This window comes from Balaenoptera acutorostrata, chromosome 5 (assembly GCF_949987535.1).
Source record: "Balaenoptera acutorostrata chromosome 5, mBalAcu1.1, whole genome shotgun sequence".
In the NCBI taxonomy this organism is placed as follows: domain Eukaryota; kingdom Metazoa; phylum Chordata; class Mammalia; order Artiodactyla; family Balaenopteridae; genus Balaenoptera; species Balaenoptera acutorostrata.
The window spans coordinates 12,058,790-12,077,523 of record NC_080068.1 but is presented as its reverse complement, the minus strand read 5'-3'; the positions used below and the strand labels follow the sequence as shown (position 1 = coordinate 12,077,523).

Below are 18,734 nucleotides of genomic sequence, written 5' to 3'. Positions count from 1 at the left end.
ATCTTTCCTTAGCACAGTATTAATGATTGGAAGAAAATATTCAGTCTCAGATATATCAAGAAGAAAATCAAATATTTGTTGGACATACAGAATGTAAATGTTTTGCTATCTAATATACAATAAAACTTAGAACCATATAAATATAAAATGACTTATAACAGATTTTGGGTGTGTATTTTGATCTATCAAAGATGGCAAGTCTTAATCACTTGGGTTGATAGAGAAGGAGCCACTGAATTTTGCTAGAAAGTAAATAAGTATGATACAAATTACATATAATATTTTTTTCTTTTCTTACTATTGAACTAAAATAAGAAAATAGGTTTTAAGAAAATAAATAACTCTTCAAAGGCCATGTAAGTGATGAGCAGCAAAGCCAGGATTTTTTAAGTGTGGTTAACACCACAGAAGACTGATGCTCTTAGTGATTTTTTTTCTACCTTATGGTGTTGGTTGATTGGCACCACATAAAATTCCTTCTTACAATACAAGGTTACAGAAGCGAAGTACCTTTCAGAGCTTGGACTTTGTAACCCCGTATGAACCACCTGAGAAACCACTAATATATCTTTAAAAGACGGTTTTGGTCTCATAAACGCCACTGGAATGCATATGCAATATAGTACTTCTATCTACTTAATAAGCACTTCCTCTGCATCAGATACGATTCTAAGAACCTTATAAAAACAAGCTATTTAATTCACAATAACTCCGAGGTAGCTACTAAGCAAAGAGTCTGAGCCATGAATAAGTTGACTATCTTGCTTAAAGTCAATTCAACAGCTAAGAGGTGAAGTCAGGATTCGAACCCACCTCTGGAAACTCACCTTCAATGGCTGTATTCACAATCTCCAACTGTTTTCTAGTCCTGCTAAGCTTCAAGGCTCATTTATAGGAAACCAAGATTTACAAAAATAAATGGAGGCTGTGGGAATGCATGGTGCTACTTCATTGTTTCCGTTTGTCAGCTTAGCACTAAAAGCTGCTTGTTTTTGTCTAGCTTTTTACCTGCAATCAGAACATTCTGCCATCAGGTGGTACCTTTTTATGGCTCATGACCTGAATGCAGAAGGTTTCTTTAGGTATGATGCATTGACAGACTCACAAATAGTTTTTACTCATTTTTTCTTTAGAGCAAAGAAACATAAAAACTTGACTATATTAAAATAGCTTAATAAATATAATAAACTATTAAAAATCACTAATCTAACTCTCATTTATAGTTAGGTAAAATCATTTTTAACTCATTTTTTTTCTCTTGGAATTATTAAAAACAAAACTAAACTAAACTTTCAAAGCTTCCGATTCAGTGAATCTAGTTAATTGTAATAAAAAAGGACCCCTGTGTTTTGCTTATCACTTGAGAAAAAAAAAAAACCAGGAAATCTATTGGATAGTTTGTCCCTAACCTTTCTGATTCTGCACTTTTCTTTAACTACAACAACAAACACCTTTAAAACATTAATGATATATATTGTTCAAATGGCTTTGCATATTCAAGCTCACTTAATCTTCACAATAACCCCATGAGGTAGATATTGTTATTACCTCCTATTGTAAGGATGAGAAAACTGAAGCACAATTTCTAATGCTTTGCTATTGTTTTTACAAGAGCTAGTAAGTGACAGCTGGGATTTGCTCCAGGTCATTCGCAATCACTAAGCTGTCTTGTCTCTCAGGGCATGCAATCTATATACTAGGGATTCCTAGAGCTTCCATAGTGATTTTTTTTTTTGTTTTCAGGGCAAAATAGCAGGGATGGCAAGGGAGCAGGAGAAGGAAGCCACTGAATGATCACCAAATCTTCCTCTAACTTTCTTGATTAACCCAACCATTCATTTACTTATGGATTCAACATCTCAATAAATAAACGTTTTGAGTATGTACACTATGCCAGGCAAAAGTAGAAAGTAAAAGATGGAAGATGTGTACACACCGAGCATTTCTCTAGATGTATCAGTTTTTAAAAAACATAAGCTGTTGCTGTTTTCTGATAAGAAAGGAGAACCACCTGGGCACATTTTATTTGAGAAACATGTTGCTAATAACCTCACAGAATTTAAAACTCTCAATTCAATGCAAATATTGGATCAAGGTTGATGGGTATTCTTGTTTCTTTTCTAAAGAGATACCTTTCTGTACAAATAACATAAACACAATTTATTATTCAGTTGGCCCTTTACCTTTGACATTATGCTTTTCTTTATGCATTTTTAATATAGGGGTTTGACATTATTTCTAATTTTTGGAATAAATTGAAGATGTATTATCCTTTTATATTGATAACTTTCAAATCACATAATTTAATTTCACATAAAATTCTAGCTCACCACACATAAAACATTAAGTGAGGGAGAGAAACTGTTTCCATGACTACATTAATTCCTGATCTTTAAAAAAAATCTGTGGAGAACTTTATCATGTTGTATATAAATGTACAACTTAAAATTAGTTGTCGGTTTAACGTCTTTAAATAATTAACAGTAGCAAAAGCAAAAATATTAACAACCACTACTGAATTTGGCAGAAAGTTTAAAGAGTCTGATACGATACAGAAGTTGACTAAACTAAAGAGAAGCTGTAAAATTTATGGGGAGGCACAAGCTACCTCCCTCTCTCTCATCTCTCTTTCATTTGTATAACGGCTGACCGCCTTGATGCCACCATGTGCTTAGGGCTGGAAAATATGATGATTGGGGCCATCCAAGTGCAAGTCAAGCATTCAAGTCTAAGCACCGTCTCGTCATACTTTCTTACAACTGTTCTCTGATTGGAACTTCTACAAATGTATATCTCCTCAAGTTCTGGGTCTTGCTTGGGACTCTGTATAGGCAGAGTTGGGTCTAAAAATCAAACATGACATCTTGAGTGAGTAGGCAGGAACTAGTGCACTTTCACCATGCTCAAGTATGGGCTTCTAAGTATTTAAGGTCCAAGAATAGATGGTCACATGATCAAACGGATTAGTATCTCTAAATGCTATTTAAACTTCAGAGTCTCAGATTAAATACCCTCCACAGTTAAGAATATCATGATGTTCCTGACTTTGCATCAAGGAGATATCATAGTTTTACAAGCTGTTGAAGGTAGGGACTATATTTTATTCATGTATTCAGGCCTAATTACTAAATCTATCACCTTATAAACAGTAGACCTCCATTTTCAAATGCTAATTGAAAAAAAAAAACTAGTAATAATATAGAAATCTAACTGCTCTTGTTCAAAACTTACTTTCTCATGTTTAATTAAAAAGCTTTCTTTGAATGGTAGTTTGTTTACAAACTATTCAGGAAAAGCTTATTAGAGAAGCAAAGTTTCTGACTTTTAACTCCAAAGGTCTTAAGTAAGAGTGCCTAACCCAGTAACAGCTTATTTTGTCAGTAAAGATTTAATTTGTTAGAAAAGGTGGCATATGCTATTTATCATGTGGAGGCCAGAGGCTCAATTATCAGAAAAGAAACAGAATGCGGCTGCCACTGTTGAAAACCACAGGTTTTGATAGCAGACACTTGTAGATTTTAATCCTACCTTTACATCATACTAGCTGTATGACCTGTTAATCATTCCAAGCATCTGCTTCCAAGGTAGATTTCTGATAATAATACCTACTTCACAGAATTTTTTTTTTTTCACAGAATTATTAAAAAGGGCCTGGCACACAGTAGGTGCTCAGTAAAGGTTAGTTCACCCTGCCTCAGGTACTGCTATTGGAAATGTGCTAGTGACATCTAGTGGTAATTCCTGCAAACCTCAAGAAGGCCACCCTAGAAACTCACAGAGCTTCCCAAGTCATGCATTCATTCCATCAGCAAACGTTTATTAAATATCTCCTGTGTTCTACGCCCTTAAATCAAGTTCTGAGGATTGCAAAAATGTAAAAAACACAATACCTACCCTAGAGAAGCTCTGGCTGTAGCCCACCAGACACGTTAGCTAATTACTATAAAAAATGTAATTATGTCTACAATAGCAGTAAGAAAAAGTACAAATATGCTACAGAATGGGCAACTCACTCTGCCAAAGGATATGCCATTTGGCCTGGGTCTTAAAGAATAAATAAAATTCCCCCATTATAGTTTAACTGAAGGAGAAATGGGGAAATTTAGAGATTTCTAAAATGGTAATAAGTTAAGGCCTATTTGCTAAAGTTTTGGTTGATGTGCTAAGGAGTTTAGCCCTTCTCTTTGTGTGACAGGAAGATAGTAACACCTTTAGTGAGGAAGGCTCATAATTATACTCGGGCAACAGTGTGGAGGGTAGATTGGAGATGGGAAAGAAGAGAAGCTGGAGAACCCATTAAAAGGTTATGATTTTTCCCTTCAGACGTAATGAAGATCCAAATTCATTCAGTGGAAAAGGGATAGACAGGAGGAAACATAACTGAGACATCTGAAGTAGAGTGGAGAATGGACTGACTGTGATGAGTGGGGACATACAGGAGCAGGAAGAAATGAGGTTGATTCTGTGTTTTCTGGAATGGACTGTTAAGAAGTAATGTCATTAAAAGAAATTTAAAAAAACAGAAAAGAAATTGGTGTTTGGGGGAGGGAAGAACATGAAGATTACGAATTGTCTTTCTACATATCTTTAAAATTTAAATAATATTTAAATAGAAATGTCTGATAAGTGAATAGACAGAGGTCTGGAAAGAGATCTGGATGGAGATGGAGACTTAGGAACATCAGCAGGTAGCCAACGTTACACCCACCAGGGTGGATAAGATTACCTAGGAAAAAAATGTGTCAAAAGAGGAAGGGCGAAGAGACAGGGTCAGGACCTTAGGGGACACCATAACTTAATTAGTAAGCCCTAAATAAGAACTGGACTCACCCTTAATTTGTTCAGAACAGTCCCTTAGTAAGTTCTAAACATAGACAACAAAATGACTTTGGAAATAGGTTGGTAATAGGAATATCTCAACTAACCAGAACATAACTTTTAAAAATACACTTAAACTAAATTTAAGGTATAAAAGCAAAGCTATAAAGTTTCCCACAGTTTTCATGAAATAAGTTGTATTTGAATTTTCCTCTCATAACTGAAAACTCTGCTTTATGCTTTGAGTGTAGTCCTTCCTAGGTCGGAGGGGAAATTTTATTTGACCGTCTATAAAATGAACAACTTTTCCACTTCTCTCATTAAATCTGGCCAGCTAGGTTTCTTTCCATATTTTGTTTTATTGTCTTCTTCTTTCTCTCTTTCTCTTTTCCTCTCTCTTGATACAAGTATTTCTTGCTTCAGTGATTTTCTGGGAAAAGAGCCCAGTTGGTTTAATGTTTTTGGTATTTTGTTTTCGGTTTTTTGTTTTGTTTTGTTTTTTATTATAGACTACCTTATGAATTTAGGATATTAACTCTATACTTTAAGTGTTGTCAGGTTGAAAAGAAGAGCTATTCAATTTATGGCCTCCTAAAATATATATAATCTCTATTTTATTTTTAAAATTCAAATTCTTCTCTTATTTTTTCATCTATCATGTTTGTATATACTAAAAAAAAAAACAAAACCAAACCTGGTCTGTCAATTAATTTTATTGCCCCATGACTAATATTTTCTATATGCTAATGCTCAGTCTCTTGGTCCTCAAATTCATATATCACTTCATGTGTCATTCTAAAGAGCATCTTTCCTTAATTATCACAGATTAGTTGAAATACCATTTAATTATATCATTTCAAAATCTCTGTACTCAATTTACATACACTGATTAACTTTGGGCAATCAGCTGATCCCCTCTGCACCTGAATCAGCCTTATCTGTCCAAAAGGGAATCACAGTTCAGGGTGGTCGTATGAGATGAACATGACGAGTGCCTGAAAACCCTGCGTAATTTAATCCTGACAAAGAATAATGGCTAATTCAAACAGTTGAATTAGCCCCATCATACAAGTTAAAAATTCACTTGGATCATCAGATTTGCAATTATGAAACTTGACAAATTTTTAGAAATTCAACTATATTAAAAATTTCCCCACAATTGGAGCTTTATAAATATTTTTCTCACCATTTTAAATTTGTATATCTCAAATTCACCTAAAATGTGAACAACCATTACCAGCATCTATCTCTTTAAGTAGGCTAAAGAGAAAAAATTAAATTAAATATGCTTATTAGCTTTAATATTTAATTATGAGTGAAGCCAAAATATATTAATTAATTAAATATGTGAAAGGCAAAAGGAAAAAATGATCTAGACTAGCATAGGTGTTCTAAACCCAACTCTTGCTCATTCTAAAAAGGAACAAGATTTAACACAACAAACACTTGTTGGGTGCTTACTTTATATCAGGAACTATACCATGTTTTATGGATGGAAACAGAGTAAGACTCTGTTCTCTAGGAACTCAGTCTAAGTGATAGAATGGTGGAGACACAAAAAGACTCACAATACAATATGATAAACATAATAACATAGTAGAACCAAGCATCAAGTACTATTTTTGCAAGTAGGAATCCCTGGGGAATTTTTCCTTCAATAGGCAATATTCAATCTGAGATGTGGTGCTGAGTAAGTGGCTTTACACTCAGATGTCTACTGTCTTTTAATTAATTCAAGGTAACAGTAACCATAAACAGTAACAGCATTTAAAACTTCCATATGGGGTATTTTTATTGGTACCTTACATTGAGATCACTATTTTTGATATACAATCCCATTTTCTCTATTCATAACAATCCTATGGGGTAAGGTACAACTATGGATTTAAATTTTTAAATGAAGAAATTGAGGTACAGATTATATACCTCAGTGACGTAGATTATGCAACTTGCTCAACATCAGTTGCTGAGCAAAGAGTAAAACTGGTAATAAAAGCTCCAAAATACGCGCCCTCTAAAAATCCCACTATGCCACACTGCCTCTTATTATACAGTCATTTCCTATTTAGGGAAAATTTAATGAATTTTTGTGCCACAGATGTCTCCGTCTGCAAACATATATAAAATTCTTACAAATTTTTCTATGACCCTATTGAAGTCAATGGCTCCAGTAACACCTAAATCATCTGCAGTTTTCTTTGACCTCAAATTGTCTGAGTGAGTGCTACACAAAAACATCTATGAATTACTCCATTCTCAAGAAATGAATACTGAAGTTACTATGTTCTCCAGGCAGCACCTCATTGTTCTTTTGAATTCTTTTCACCTGCTAGCTTCTTAAATATGCTTTTCATGTTCACTTTCCTGTTGCCAATTCTGGAACTGATGGCTATCACCTTTTATCCATCGAAAGTTACTCACTAAGATGAGTAAAATCTTTTTCAAGGCAAAATTGGAAGATCATTTGTTTCCCCTGTTGCTTTTGACCTCTGTACACTTTTGACATTTTTGTACTAGGTACTACTTACTCTCAATATTCTTTGTGACCTTTACTTCCAGAAAGTAAACCAGAGCTAATACATTATCAAATGTAACTTGTTAGAGGAGAAAGCAACATCACATCTTTGATAGGCTATAATTGGAAGCAAGAAAGGTACAAAGAACCATTTTTCCAGTTTTTAATTCCACATGTTTCAACAAATGTGTTTAATTTCTAAAATCCCAGACTTCTAGAATATTAAGTAAATCTATATTTTAATTTAACATATCCAAGCGTAGGACAATACTCATGATTTGGTTTGACAATGGCATCAGTTATAAATAGGTGGATGAGTTAAAACTGCTAAATATCATTAACTTATTTTGAATTTAACATTTTTGAGTACTTATAAATACAAATTCAAATAACCCTTATATTTTCTCTCAACTGTTTTAGAAGATATTCCTCTAGGTCCTATTTGTGATTGTCTACCCCTAAACCATACAGAAATGGTCAAGCAAGTGCACTCTGAATTTTCCCATGTGGAATACTCTCTGATCCCACTCCCTTGAGTACACAAAAGAGAAGTACAGGTCACGCTAATGTTCAGGATTCATGTATCGGCAATGATTTGGTTTAATAAATACAATGGATTAGATATACATTGGATAAATAAATCCGGATAGAGAACTGTTTTAATTTACCATATTGTCAACATTTATCTTTCTTCATAGGATATGTTATTTTTAATCAGTGAAAGCTAACCCCGCCCCCCAAGATGTAATAGATTTAGATAGGGATGATTGAGAAGCTAATTTTGCAATGATGATCAGGACCTGGTTAAGAAGTCCGAGCCTGGGAAAATTGCACCAACTGCATGTTTCAGGTAAATTTTGTATTTTCCTAATTCATCCCCTCTTGATTTAAAAATAATAAAAGAAAATGAAAATGGTGGCCCAACATTCATTCCAGATGAGTTACTACCAGTATATCTTCCCTAACCACAATTATCTTAAAGAGAACATTCAGACCATGAGGCTCTTCTACCACAGTACAAGTGGTAAAATCCAAAGATGAGTTAAATGGTGCTTTTATCATTTGAATATCATAAAAGGAAAGAAAAGAGAAAAAAAGAGAAAGAAAAAAATCATTTTTCTAATCCTAGTTCCTGTTGCTAAAGTATATTTATTTGATTGAACCGTGTGGATGAGCTAGGGGAAATTAGACCACACTGTCTATATTTAGAAGTGACTGTCCAGCTACAGAGTAGATAGCTGAGCCCATCATTTGGTGGTAGTCATGAGGGACAAAGTATATGTTAAGAAAAAAAAAAAAGGTAGAGAAGCTACCTAATTTACACAGAAAGAAGAATGATGTAGAATTAGAGAACAGAGAAACAGAGAAAAGGAGCTGATTATTATCCATTTTCCAGAAGATCAAGATATATTCCCTGCAAATGGATGTACCTGACACTATTCAATTTAATGTAAGTTTTAAGTAGGTTTCTATTCTTTGTAGTCAATTAGTTCCTAACGAAAACAAAAGAGTAGTTGTGGTCTTGGTCTTGGATGAGACAATACCTGTATGCAACAAATAAGTAGGCAAGGAGAGAGAGAGGGGGAGACAGTGAATGTGATTGTTTAGCAAGTTTAGATAATTCTCATGAGGAATGCCAAGAGTCAAAATATCCAGTTGTAGTAAATGTATTAATTTCTCTTCTTATAAGTCATAGTGCAGTGTTGAATTTTTACTCTGGAATCATATTTCCTAGGTTTCAATCCTGGCTTCACCCACTTATAACACTTGGGCAAGTTATTTAAGCCATTTTTTGTTTGGATTTTTCTTCTTTGAAATGAAAATGATAATAGTGGCTATTTCAAAAGTTTGTTATGATGAGTGACTATATGTAAAGTGCTTACAGAACTAATAAGCACACGCAAAGCACTTACCAAGGGTAATTCAAATTTTTTTTGTATATTGTGAAAAGAAAGGATGCTATATTTTTAGGGTTTTAGAGTGAAATGTATCCTATATCAGATCTACAATGCCTTATCCAAAATTCTTCAGGTCAAATATATCTGGTAATTTGGAATTACCCTGATTTTAAAATAGTAATACAGAGCATATGCCACATCTTTTGAATATTCCCAGCAGGGTTTGGAGCAGCATTCTGTACAAACACATTGATATTTCTGTAGTAAAACATATACATGTTCATGCTAAGTGGGAAAAAGAAAGACTATAAATGGGTTCATATTAGTTCAGGCCAGGTTTGGGCCACCAAATGAGCTTGAGCCTCCCTTTGATGAAGGGATATCAGTTTTCAGAGCATTTGGGATATTAGAATTTCAGATAAATTCTTTACATGTGTTATTTTATTCTTCTATTTACTGTTTATATTTGTTGTTGGGAATTTAAATGTAACTAAATTTTAATGTTACTGAAGAGACAAGACACTCCTGAGTAAATAGGTAAAGGGCAAAGAGAAAGCTTCTGTTTTGAGAGAAATGATTTGTACAGTTGTATTACTTTTAGAGTGTTTTATAGACTGAATTGTGTCCCCCCAAATTCATATGTTGATGTCCTAACCCCCAATACCTCAGAATGCGACGGTATTTGGAGATAGGGCCTTTAAAGAGATAATTAAGGTAAAATGAGGCCACTAGGGTGGGCCCCAACCACGCTGACTCGTGTCCTTATAAGAGGAAATCTGGGCACACAAAGACACACTGGGGATATGAACACCCAAAGGATAGACCATGTGAGGACACAACGAGAAGGCAGCTATTTGAAAGCCAGCCAAAGAGAAAAGCTTCAGAAGAAACCAAACCTATGGACACGTTGATCTTGGCTTCTAGACCCAGAACTGTGAGAAAATAAATTTCCATTGTTAAAGCTACCCATTCTATGGTACTTTGTAATGACAGCCTTAGCAAACTAATATAGTAAGCAATAGCAATTTTATTTATAGCTATTATTTTGAACATAACTGTTATTTGTGTGAGTCTGAAATTCTCTAATCCTAACATTTTTAATATAATTAAAACAATTGTTTATATAATAATTCAACAGTATAATATTTATAATTATAAATACACTATTTTTCCGCTTACTGGTAACCTTATTTAGAAGTTTTAGATTACATATTAGGTAACAGTGTGGTGATCACCGACAAGGGACTGCGGGGTCCTGTGGTATAACTGGAGGACAGCAATGGAACTAGTCGGGAGTGTTCCTATTCCACTGGGCTGACTGAGCATCGATGTCCCAAAAACTGTCTCAAAGTGGGTGTGAGGACAGGAAGTAAACAGAAAATAGACATATGTCAAAAAATTGTCCTCAGCTGGACGGATGATGGAAGAATGGAAAGAGATTTGGGGATCTACTTCTAAGCAGAGAGTAGGAGGGCAGGAAAGTTCTTCAGAGAAGAGAAGTAGTTAGTTCCCATTGTAGGTTTACAGGATTTTAATACGTTTGTCAGCAAAGCCAATAATTGAATATTTACATGGGGATTATTTGTTCCATATGAAAACATAAATCTAAACAGAAAAGAAATTCTCTTGCTAAGTAATGGATAAGTATCAAAATAATAAAACTGTTTATCTTCTTCTGTGTATTTTTGAGGTGGCTATTGGCTTTTATTTGTAATTAAGAAAGGAATCATAAGAGATCTTCTCATTTATGTATGAATAAATACTTCTCTGATGAAAACAGGCTGAATCAATTCAACCATATGGAGTAGTATTTTCCTTTTATATTAATTGACATAGGTAAAGGGTAAAAAATAACTGCATCATAGGTTGTATACACAAATAAAAACAACAATGCCAAAAAGATCCCTATGAGTTTAACACTATGCTTTCAAATAAAAATATAAGGCAGTGAAATAAAAATCATAACTTGTTTTTGCCTTTTCAGCTGAAAACATCTCCAGGGTTTAACTGATTCTAAAAATAATATGTGTGTCTTATAAGAATGGATATCTAAATTTTTATTGATTAGAAAGTCAAAATCTTTCTACAGTAACCCTTCTTAGTCCTCATTTCTTTGTAAAATCCACTTTAAAATTACAAATCCTTAATTATATACAAATATTTTTCAAAAAAGACTCATAAATGAGGAAAATATATTGCGTTTCGGAACTCTGAGGTCAGAATCTCCATTCATTTCACTTGTGCACATCAATACAAAGCTAGAGTGTTATAAACTCTGCCTAACCTGCCTAATCTCTACCTATTACCTACATTACAAGACTTGCCTTTAAATCATCCTGCCTGTAACTTAACACCCTCTAAATATCCTCCCCTAAACTCTCCATTTAGAGACCTACTAAAATTTTGTCAATGTGGTATTCTTTTTTTATTGTAGTAGTTCTAACAAACTCAGTTTTGCTTGATGAAAAGTTTTTTTCTTTGTGATCATTTGTCAGACCAAGAGTCAAAAATTGTGGAGATACAAGGGAGGTCCCAGCGAAACCCCTGTGCAATCTGACTTAAGCTCCTCTACTTGAAATATGTTCCTCTGAGGCCGCTGAAATCTCCATTCAGGAGTCTCTCGGAGAGCAACAGTGAGATACACCCTGGGTCTAAACTTTAAGTTCTTTTTGTCAACCTCCCAAATGCAGAGTTTCTGCCTCCTAGGAATAAGAATGATTTTAGTAATCCTTTGATAACCTAATCAACTTTGAAAATTCTTAATTCTAGATGAAAATACCTGATCTGTAACTTACAACGTGACTGTCTGTTTTCATGACTTTCCATTGTGAGTCAGTAAGAAGAGGTCTAACTCCAGGTACTCATGAGGTTGGACTGCTTGGAGTTAGGTTTTGTTAGACTGATTTCCTTTAGACAAACTTTACCTGAGTATTCTTTCAAAACCTTGTGAGGATTTTCCTCAGTCTTATCTTTGTTGACTCCAATTAGTTTCATTCTGCTCAGAGTTAGAGAGTTTAATTCCCTCATCAGGTCTTAGGCCAAGTTCTTAAGATAGGAGGTTGCCCAAGCAAAATTTTCATGTGGTCTTTTCAAGTTATTTGGCCCTCTAGGTCAAATTCCTGATTGCTTTATATTTTAACTCATGTGCCTATATCTCTAACTGATATAATTCCATCGAGTACAATCTGAAGTTGCAGAGTCCATTTTGGGGAACATGATTGCTAGACTGATGCTTGATGGAATTCACTAAGGTTCAAATTATTGTTTAAACCTGTTGTAAATACTCTTTTGTGCAGCTCTGTGTGTGTGTGTGTGTGTGTGTGTGTGTGTAATAGGTTTCCTATATCTAAGGCTTCTTTTGTCCTTCCACAGTGATGGTTTCATGTCTGTCCAATGCTGGCTCCTTCTCACTTCTCTCCTTTCCTCACTCTTTTTTTCCCTGCTTCTCTTAGGAAAAATTGTTCTGTCACTATGTACATACTCTAAGAATTTGTAATCTAGATAATCAGTCAAACATTTCCAAAAGAAAGATTTAAAAAATTGAATAGTGTGCACTTCTTACGGATTTTGATATTCTTATTTGAAATACTACTAAGAATGTGTTCTTTCTTACTGATGTAGAGCTGATAAGCTTAGTTCTGCTTAACCAACAGGTTTCTTTTGGATAGTTCCTTGGAATTTCAATGGTATACAAGCATAGAAGAGATCTTCAAAATCCAATTTGAAGACCACCCAGAAAATACAGGATGTGAAAAATAGCTTATAAAACCTGTAGCGCTTAGGCACTGCTCTCTGTAAACAATGCTGTAAGTGAAAGGTAAATAAAATTTTCTCCCATCTGTAATATGAACTATGGAATTAAGAATTTTTGAGATTCAATGACAGATTCCAAGTATATTGTTTGCTGTCCTATCAGGAACTTGTCATCTGAGAACCAATTTAGAATGTAAAATATAAGACGAGGCTTTAGATATCACTGATTATAGGATAGTCCATGTAAACAGTAAAATCTCCCAACAACATGACACTCAAATTGTCTCTGACAGAAGGAAAGATGAAAGGAAGAGCAAATGGTATGGAAAATAATAATAGTAATAAAAATTGTTGTCATTTATTGCGTGCTTCCTATGTGTCAGGCACTGCTCAAAGAGTTTTACACACATTAACTCATTTTATCCTTTAAGAACATTTTTGAAACAGGAATAATTATTATGGGCTTGTAAATTGTAATTCTTTCAATTAAATATTGGCTCATAAGCACAAAGATTTTTTCAGTTCCTTTACTGCCTGTCAATTCCGAGAAAGGAAAAAAAATAGGGATATTTTATTTTTTACTGAGTCCTTAAAAGGTCTCTTGATCTCAGAATCCAGCTGTAAATAAGATACATCTTAGTGGCAAATTAGAGCCACTGAACCACTGAATAATTCTAGTTATAAAGGAAGAGTTATTTCTGCCTCAGCTTTTATATCTCAAAGAATAATATAATATTAGCCAATATATATTTCTCCCCCAAATTGTGTCATCACTGAGGTTATAAAAGAATCTCTTATTCTACAAAACTCTACATCAACCAAGAATGGGATAGCTAAATTTGAACAAAAGTGGAAACAGTCAGTCTATTCTGAATGCTAAACAATAAAGACTTCATGCAAATGGAAGTAAGTTTTGCAGAAAAATTACTAAAGATAACTGGTAATCATGATTTGTTTCTTGGTGAAGATTTTCACCAAGCTATAAAAGAAATAGTTATCTTCTATAATTTCAAATTATGTAAAACATTAGATTTTAAGAGAACAATGGCCTTCAACACTTTTTGCTAACTCATTTTCAAGAACAACACACTTTCTTCGATTTTAGTTCTATTCTTAAAACTCACATATTTTTCTTCTTTTCTCTCTTTAGAAAACAATTCTCTCCAGTGGTCTGTTGGATGTGGGAGAAATAGTAGCAAGTTTTCTTAACTTAAACAATAACTTAGATCCAAAATAATCTGCATAATAATTCTAATTAATTTAAAAATGGAAAGAGAAAACAATGGTGATTTTTAATTTTGTTCCACTTGTAATAACGCCTGTGCTACTATTACAGGTAGAGACAAATTATTTTGAAATACAGAATATCATTGATCACATTCTTTGAGTTTTCTCCCTTTTGGGGCTCAAATTTTAAAATGACCTTCAACTTCAAGTAGGAACATGTAATCTGTCAAGGCATAAACAATGCAAAGTCTATCCAACTGTACTAGCAAAGGCATAAAATCCACTATTTATCTGAATAAAATAATCACTTTCTTTAGGAATATTATATGCTTAAGTGATACTTTACATAAATAGCAAATCATGAATTATTATTTTAAATGATTCATACATTTAAATATAAAGTCAGCTTGGGGAAATAGCATTGAGCTAAACATTTTATTTTCAATCTACCTTTTTCAAATATCTCTGATGAATTATGTTTCTTTAAGTATCAGAAATTCATATCATCTATAATTTCCCATTTATGGTTTTTGGCAAAGTGAGGATACTGTAGTCCAATAGAGAAAGTTAGTGAAGCATTCTGATGACTACAAAGCAGGCAGATTGTAAGGCATGCCCATGATTTTCTTGAGAATTACACATTCAAAAATCAGTTATTTTAATGATCTGAAATGTCCACGTCTTCCTATGTGTCTATCAGAATATATTTATTTATACTTGCAATCCCCCAGGTAAAACTAGAATTTTTTAAAATATCATTGGCACAGTCAAACATAATTAACTGAAAAATTTCCACACTAAAACAGGGGATTTTTCTCGTAAAGGGATGAATACATCTCTAATGTTTTGGGGGCATATTTCTAAAGAATGCTTCTAGAAATTATCAGAAATGTTCATTTTCTCTCAGATGTTTAAGGAGCATTTTCAATATCTGTCTTACAAGAATACAAAACCATTTATTTAAAATGTTCAAGTGTACCGATATTAATCTTTCTTCAGAATTCCAGCTGAAGAATGGTAACATAATCTCTACTTACTTTGCTCATCACTTTGAGGAGATCTGAGCTCTGCCAATTATGTAGAAGTGATTCCTGATCATTACACGCTTGCACTTTATTTCCATTGCATCAATGGTTCTGGAATCTCTGTTAACTTCCAACAACACCCATAGTCCAAAAGCTCCAATAACCACTGTCTCTCAGCTTAGCTTGCCACATTAAGTGTAATTTCTGAAATTAAATGCTTGATCCTGATTTAGATATCTAACCACAATAGTTTTCCTTTTCCATGATATAAAGTCCCACATCATGTGTATTTAGACTTGTGATATAAAATATCCAGAATATGGATGGTCGAGTATTTTTGAGCTGAGGTGAAAATAAAGACAACTTGCCATTCAAAATTAGTGTGTACAAACACATGCATACATACATACACAGGTACACATGCACACACAGATGAATCTTTAATAAGTTAACAAAAACCGTACTTTGGAAAATATAATACTATTTAAAATAACAAAGTTATACAATCTTTTAAGAAAACTGATAGTAACCTGATTTTATCCACACTTAACAGTAAAAGCACTGTATTTAGGAGAACAGAAATTCCTTAAAAGAAATATGATTTATCTATGTGTCATATCCAGTGAAATTTCATTGAGGTTTTTCTATGAGTTATAAGATCCCACTACAGGCAGGAAGTTCACTTACAATCAGAAAGGAATATCAGTTATATAATCACATTTCACACAGCATTCCACTAATCTCCCTTCTTAAACAACCTTGCTATTATCTATTATGATCAGCACCCTCAATTTACATGCATGGTATGCATGTATAAATATACCAAAAAATTAATGTAATTGAGGTTTTTTATACAATTAATACCTATTTTCAAATATTTCACAATACAAGCAATTTAGGTGCTGCTCATCTCTATTTCCTTCAGGAGGTAATTTATATCTTAATCACTTCTTCTTAATTTATATTTTATATGGCATGTAGTGTTCAAATCTGGCCTTCCTGTCTAGCAATGAGCCTTTTAGTAATATTTACCACTTAGCTAAATAGCATATTACTGCCTGCTTCAATTTTCCATGCATATTCTAACTGTTGTCATTATCTCAAATGGTAAATAGAACATTTTAATTGACGCTTCTTAAACCTTCTTGTAAATATTTGGTAAGAGGCCCCAGTGTCACATCCGTCAACACCTACTGGGAACATCTGTCATTTGAACTAAGACAAATTAACTCATTTTAAGAGTAATCATTGTCATTCAGTCTTCATCAATCACAATAGCATTAGGATGAAAAATTCTAAGAGGATGTTTTGAGTAAGAGTTTTCCAAATCCACACATTTCAATTTAACATAATCAGAAGTATATTATACATCTTTGTAATACATGAAAGTAACAGAACACAGCAAACAGGAATCAGAAAGATACCTGTCACAATTCATAAGCAAGAGAGATCAGGGAGCTCTTAAGAAGGAATTACACTCTCGTTTACAGATCACTTACCACTGAGACTTGACAGAAGTGTCCACAACATAGTTCACCTAATTGTCTGATACTTCCCTGAAGTTTCTTACCACAGAATGTATTACACTTTACAATCATGGGGAAAACTAAAGTGAGTGTTAGGCTGGATAGAAATACGCCCAAGTAACCCAGTGTTGCCCAGACAGGAAGTGAAGCGGTTGTTTTGAATTTTAATAGTTGACTCTTACTTTCTATGCCTGGATTGGGGGTCTCAAGTGAAGACACTACCGGGCTATCATTAACTGGATGATCTTACCTCCTTCTCAATTATTCCACTAACCTCAGGGAGGAGGCCCAAATCAAGGTTGTCCCCTCTATGCAGATGTATATGTTAAATTGTAGGTCATTAAAAATTTGAGCTTCACACAAGCCATAAAATACTTTCAAGAAAAAAAATTTTTAATTTAATATACATTATTGACATGTTCCTTACCCATAAGTGCATTTGTAATAAAAATAAAATGAGAGGAAATGAAAAACTAAGCAATAAAATTTAACAGCAACTCTTTTCAATAAAAGCCAGTCATTAGGCTTTTAAAAATAACATGAAAATCTACAAAATCTTAATCTAAAAAGATGACTTTTGCTACCATTTAGCAACGTCATTACATGGGTACATGGACTTAAGTTTCCCCTCTTTAGACACACAGTTGCTCTTGGACTAGGATACAGTGGTGAGAAGCTGAGTAATACAACCCAAACTGAATGTCCTCAAAGGCACTGAATCAGCAGAAATACACTGTGGCAGTCCTGCTTGGGTGTGAACTTTCACTTCGAAGGTGATGAGTTAAGTCTCTAAGTAGATCCATTTTAGTCCCATCTGAGAGAAAGTATTTACCCTCACAAAACCTGTAAATGGCTCTGAGGTCTTCCTTACACAGTACTTAATTTTTCCCACTCTGCCTTTACTGATGACCACGTGCTTCTTACCTCGCTCTCCTACAACGTGAAAAATCTCAGAAGATTTATCTATATTTCACGTTCTCCAGCTCTTTTGCCAGTGTGAGCATACTGTTATGCATCCCTCAAAAAGAATAGATTCTTCTGGATGGAAAACAGCAAATAAGTGGAAAGAGACCCTAAATGACAGGTTTACAAGGAACTAAAATGCCAAATACTACAAACACACAACTGAAAATTAAAAGAGCAAGGAAAGAAGGGGCAAACACCATGTATTAAAATCAGAAGAAAAACGTTTTTACAGAAAGAGAAGCCACAGATAGGGAGGAGGGTTACATTTATCTTCTCATTTTATAAGACAAAGTATCTTCACTTTTGCCCCCAAATTATTATATAAATCTCACCAAAAATAAAATTACCTTTTGGGCAACAAGAAAATATTGATTTACTGAATTAAATATCCCACCATCCCCCTACACCCAACAACCTGAGTCACAAAGTAAAATATAGCATTTACACATTTAGCCTGGAAATAATTTTAATCAAGGTGAGGTTAAGCCTGTACATTAGAATTAGAAAATAATATACACCACATAAACGATATGGTATTATGTTTGGTACTATTAAAAGTTTCCCTTCCTTATAAAGCATCTGGGATAATAATTAAAGGAAGTTTTAGAATCAGTAGTCTTACCAGGGCAACTTCATACCATCTAATATTGCACGCACGCCTAGTAGCATATGCCAATTGTCTTGGATAGGAGAGTGAAGAATCCCAGATGACGTAAAATGTTTCTGTTGTTAGAATTATGCTAATTTCTCAATCAATCATTTTAAATATTGCATGTAATGTTTGCTTAAAAAGGTTTTTCTGCCCTGTCTAGAGGGCCCTACCGCTATAAAAATCTATTTTAACAGAAACAACACTTGCCTAACCAGAGACCTGGTACTTTCTTCAGTTTCATAGGAGCAGCACAAATAATACATTTACATAAATATGTATAAAATGTGGTTTGGCCAGAGTAAATGAGATGTAAGGTTATCATAAATCCTCTCAACACATCCCTGTTGTCATTAA

General features: G+C 33.9%; 1 protein-coding gene across 4 annotated transcripts in view; it reads right to left on the bottom strand.

Annotated features, from left to right (window-relative positions):
- The window catches only part of CCSER1 (coiled-coil serine rich protein 1), a 1,332,111-nt gene that overhangs the window by 411,321 nt on the left and 902,056 nt on the right, over window positions 1-18,734 (bottom strand). The window lies entirely within an intron of this gene.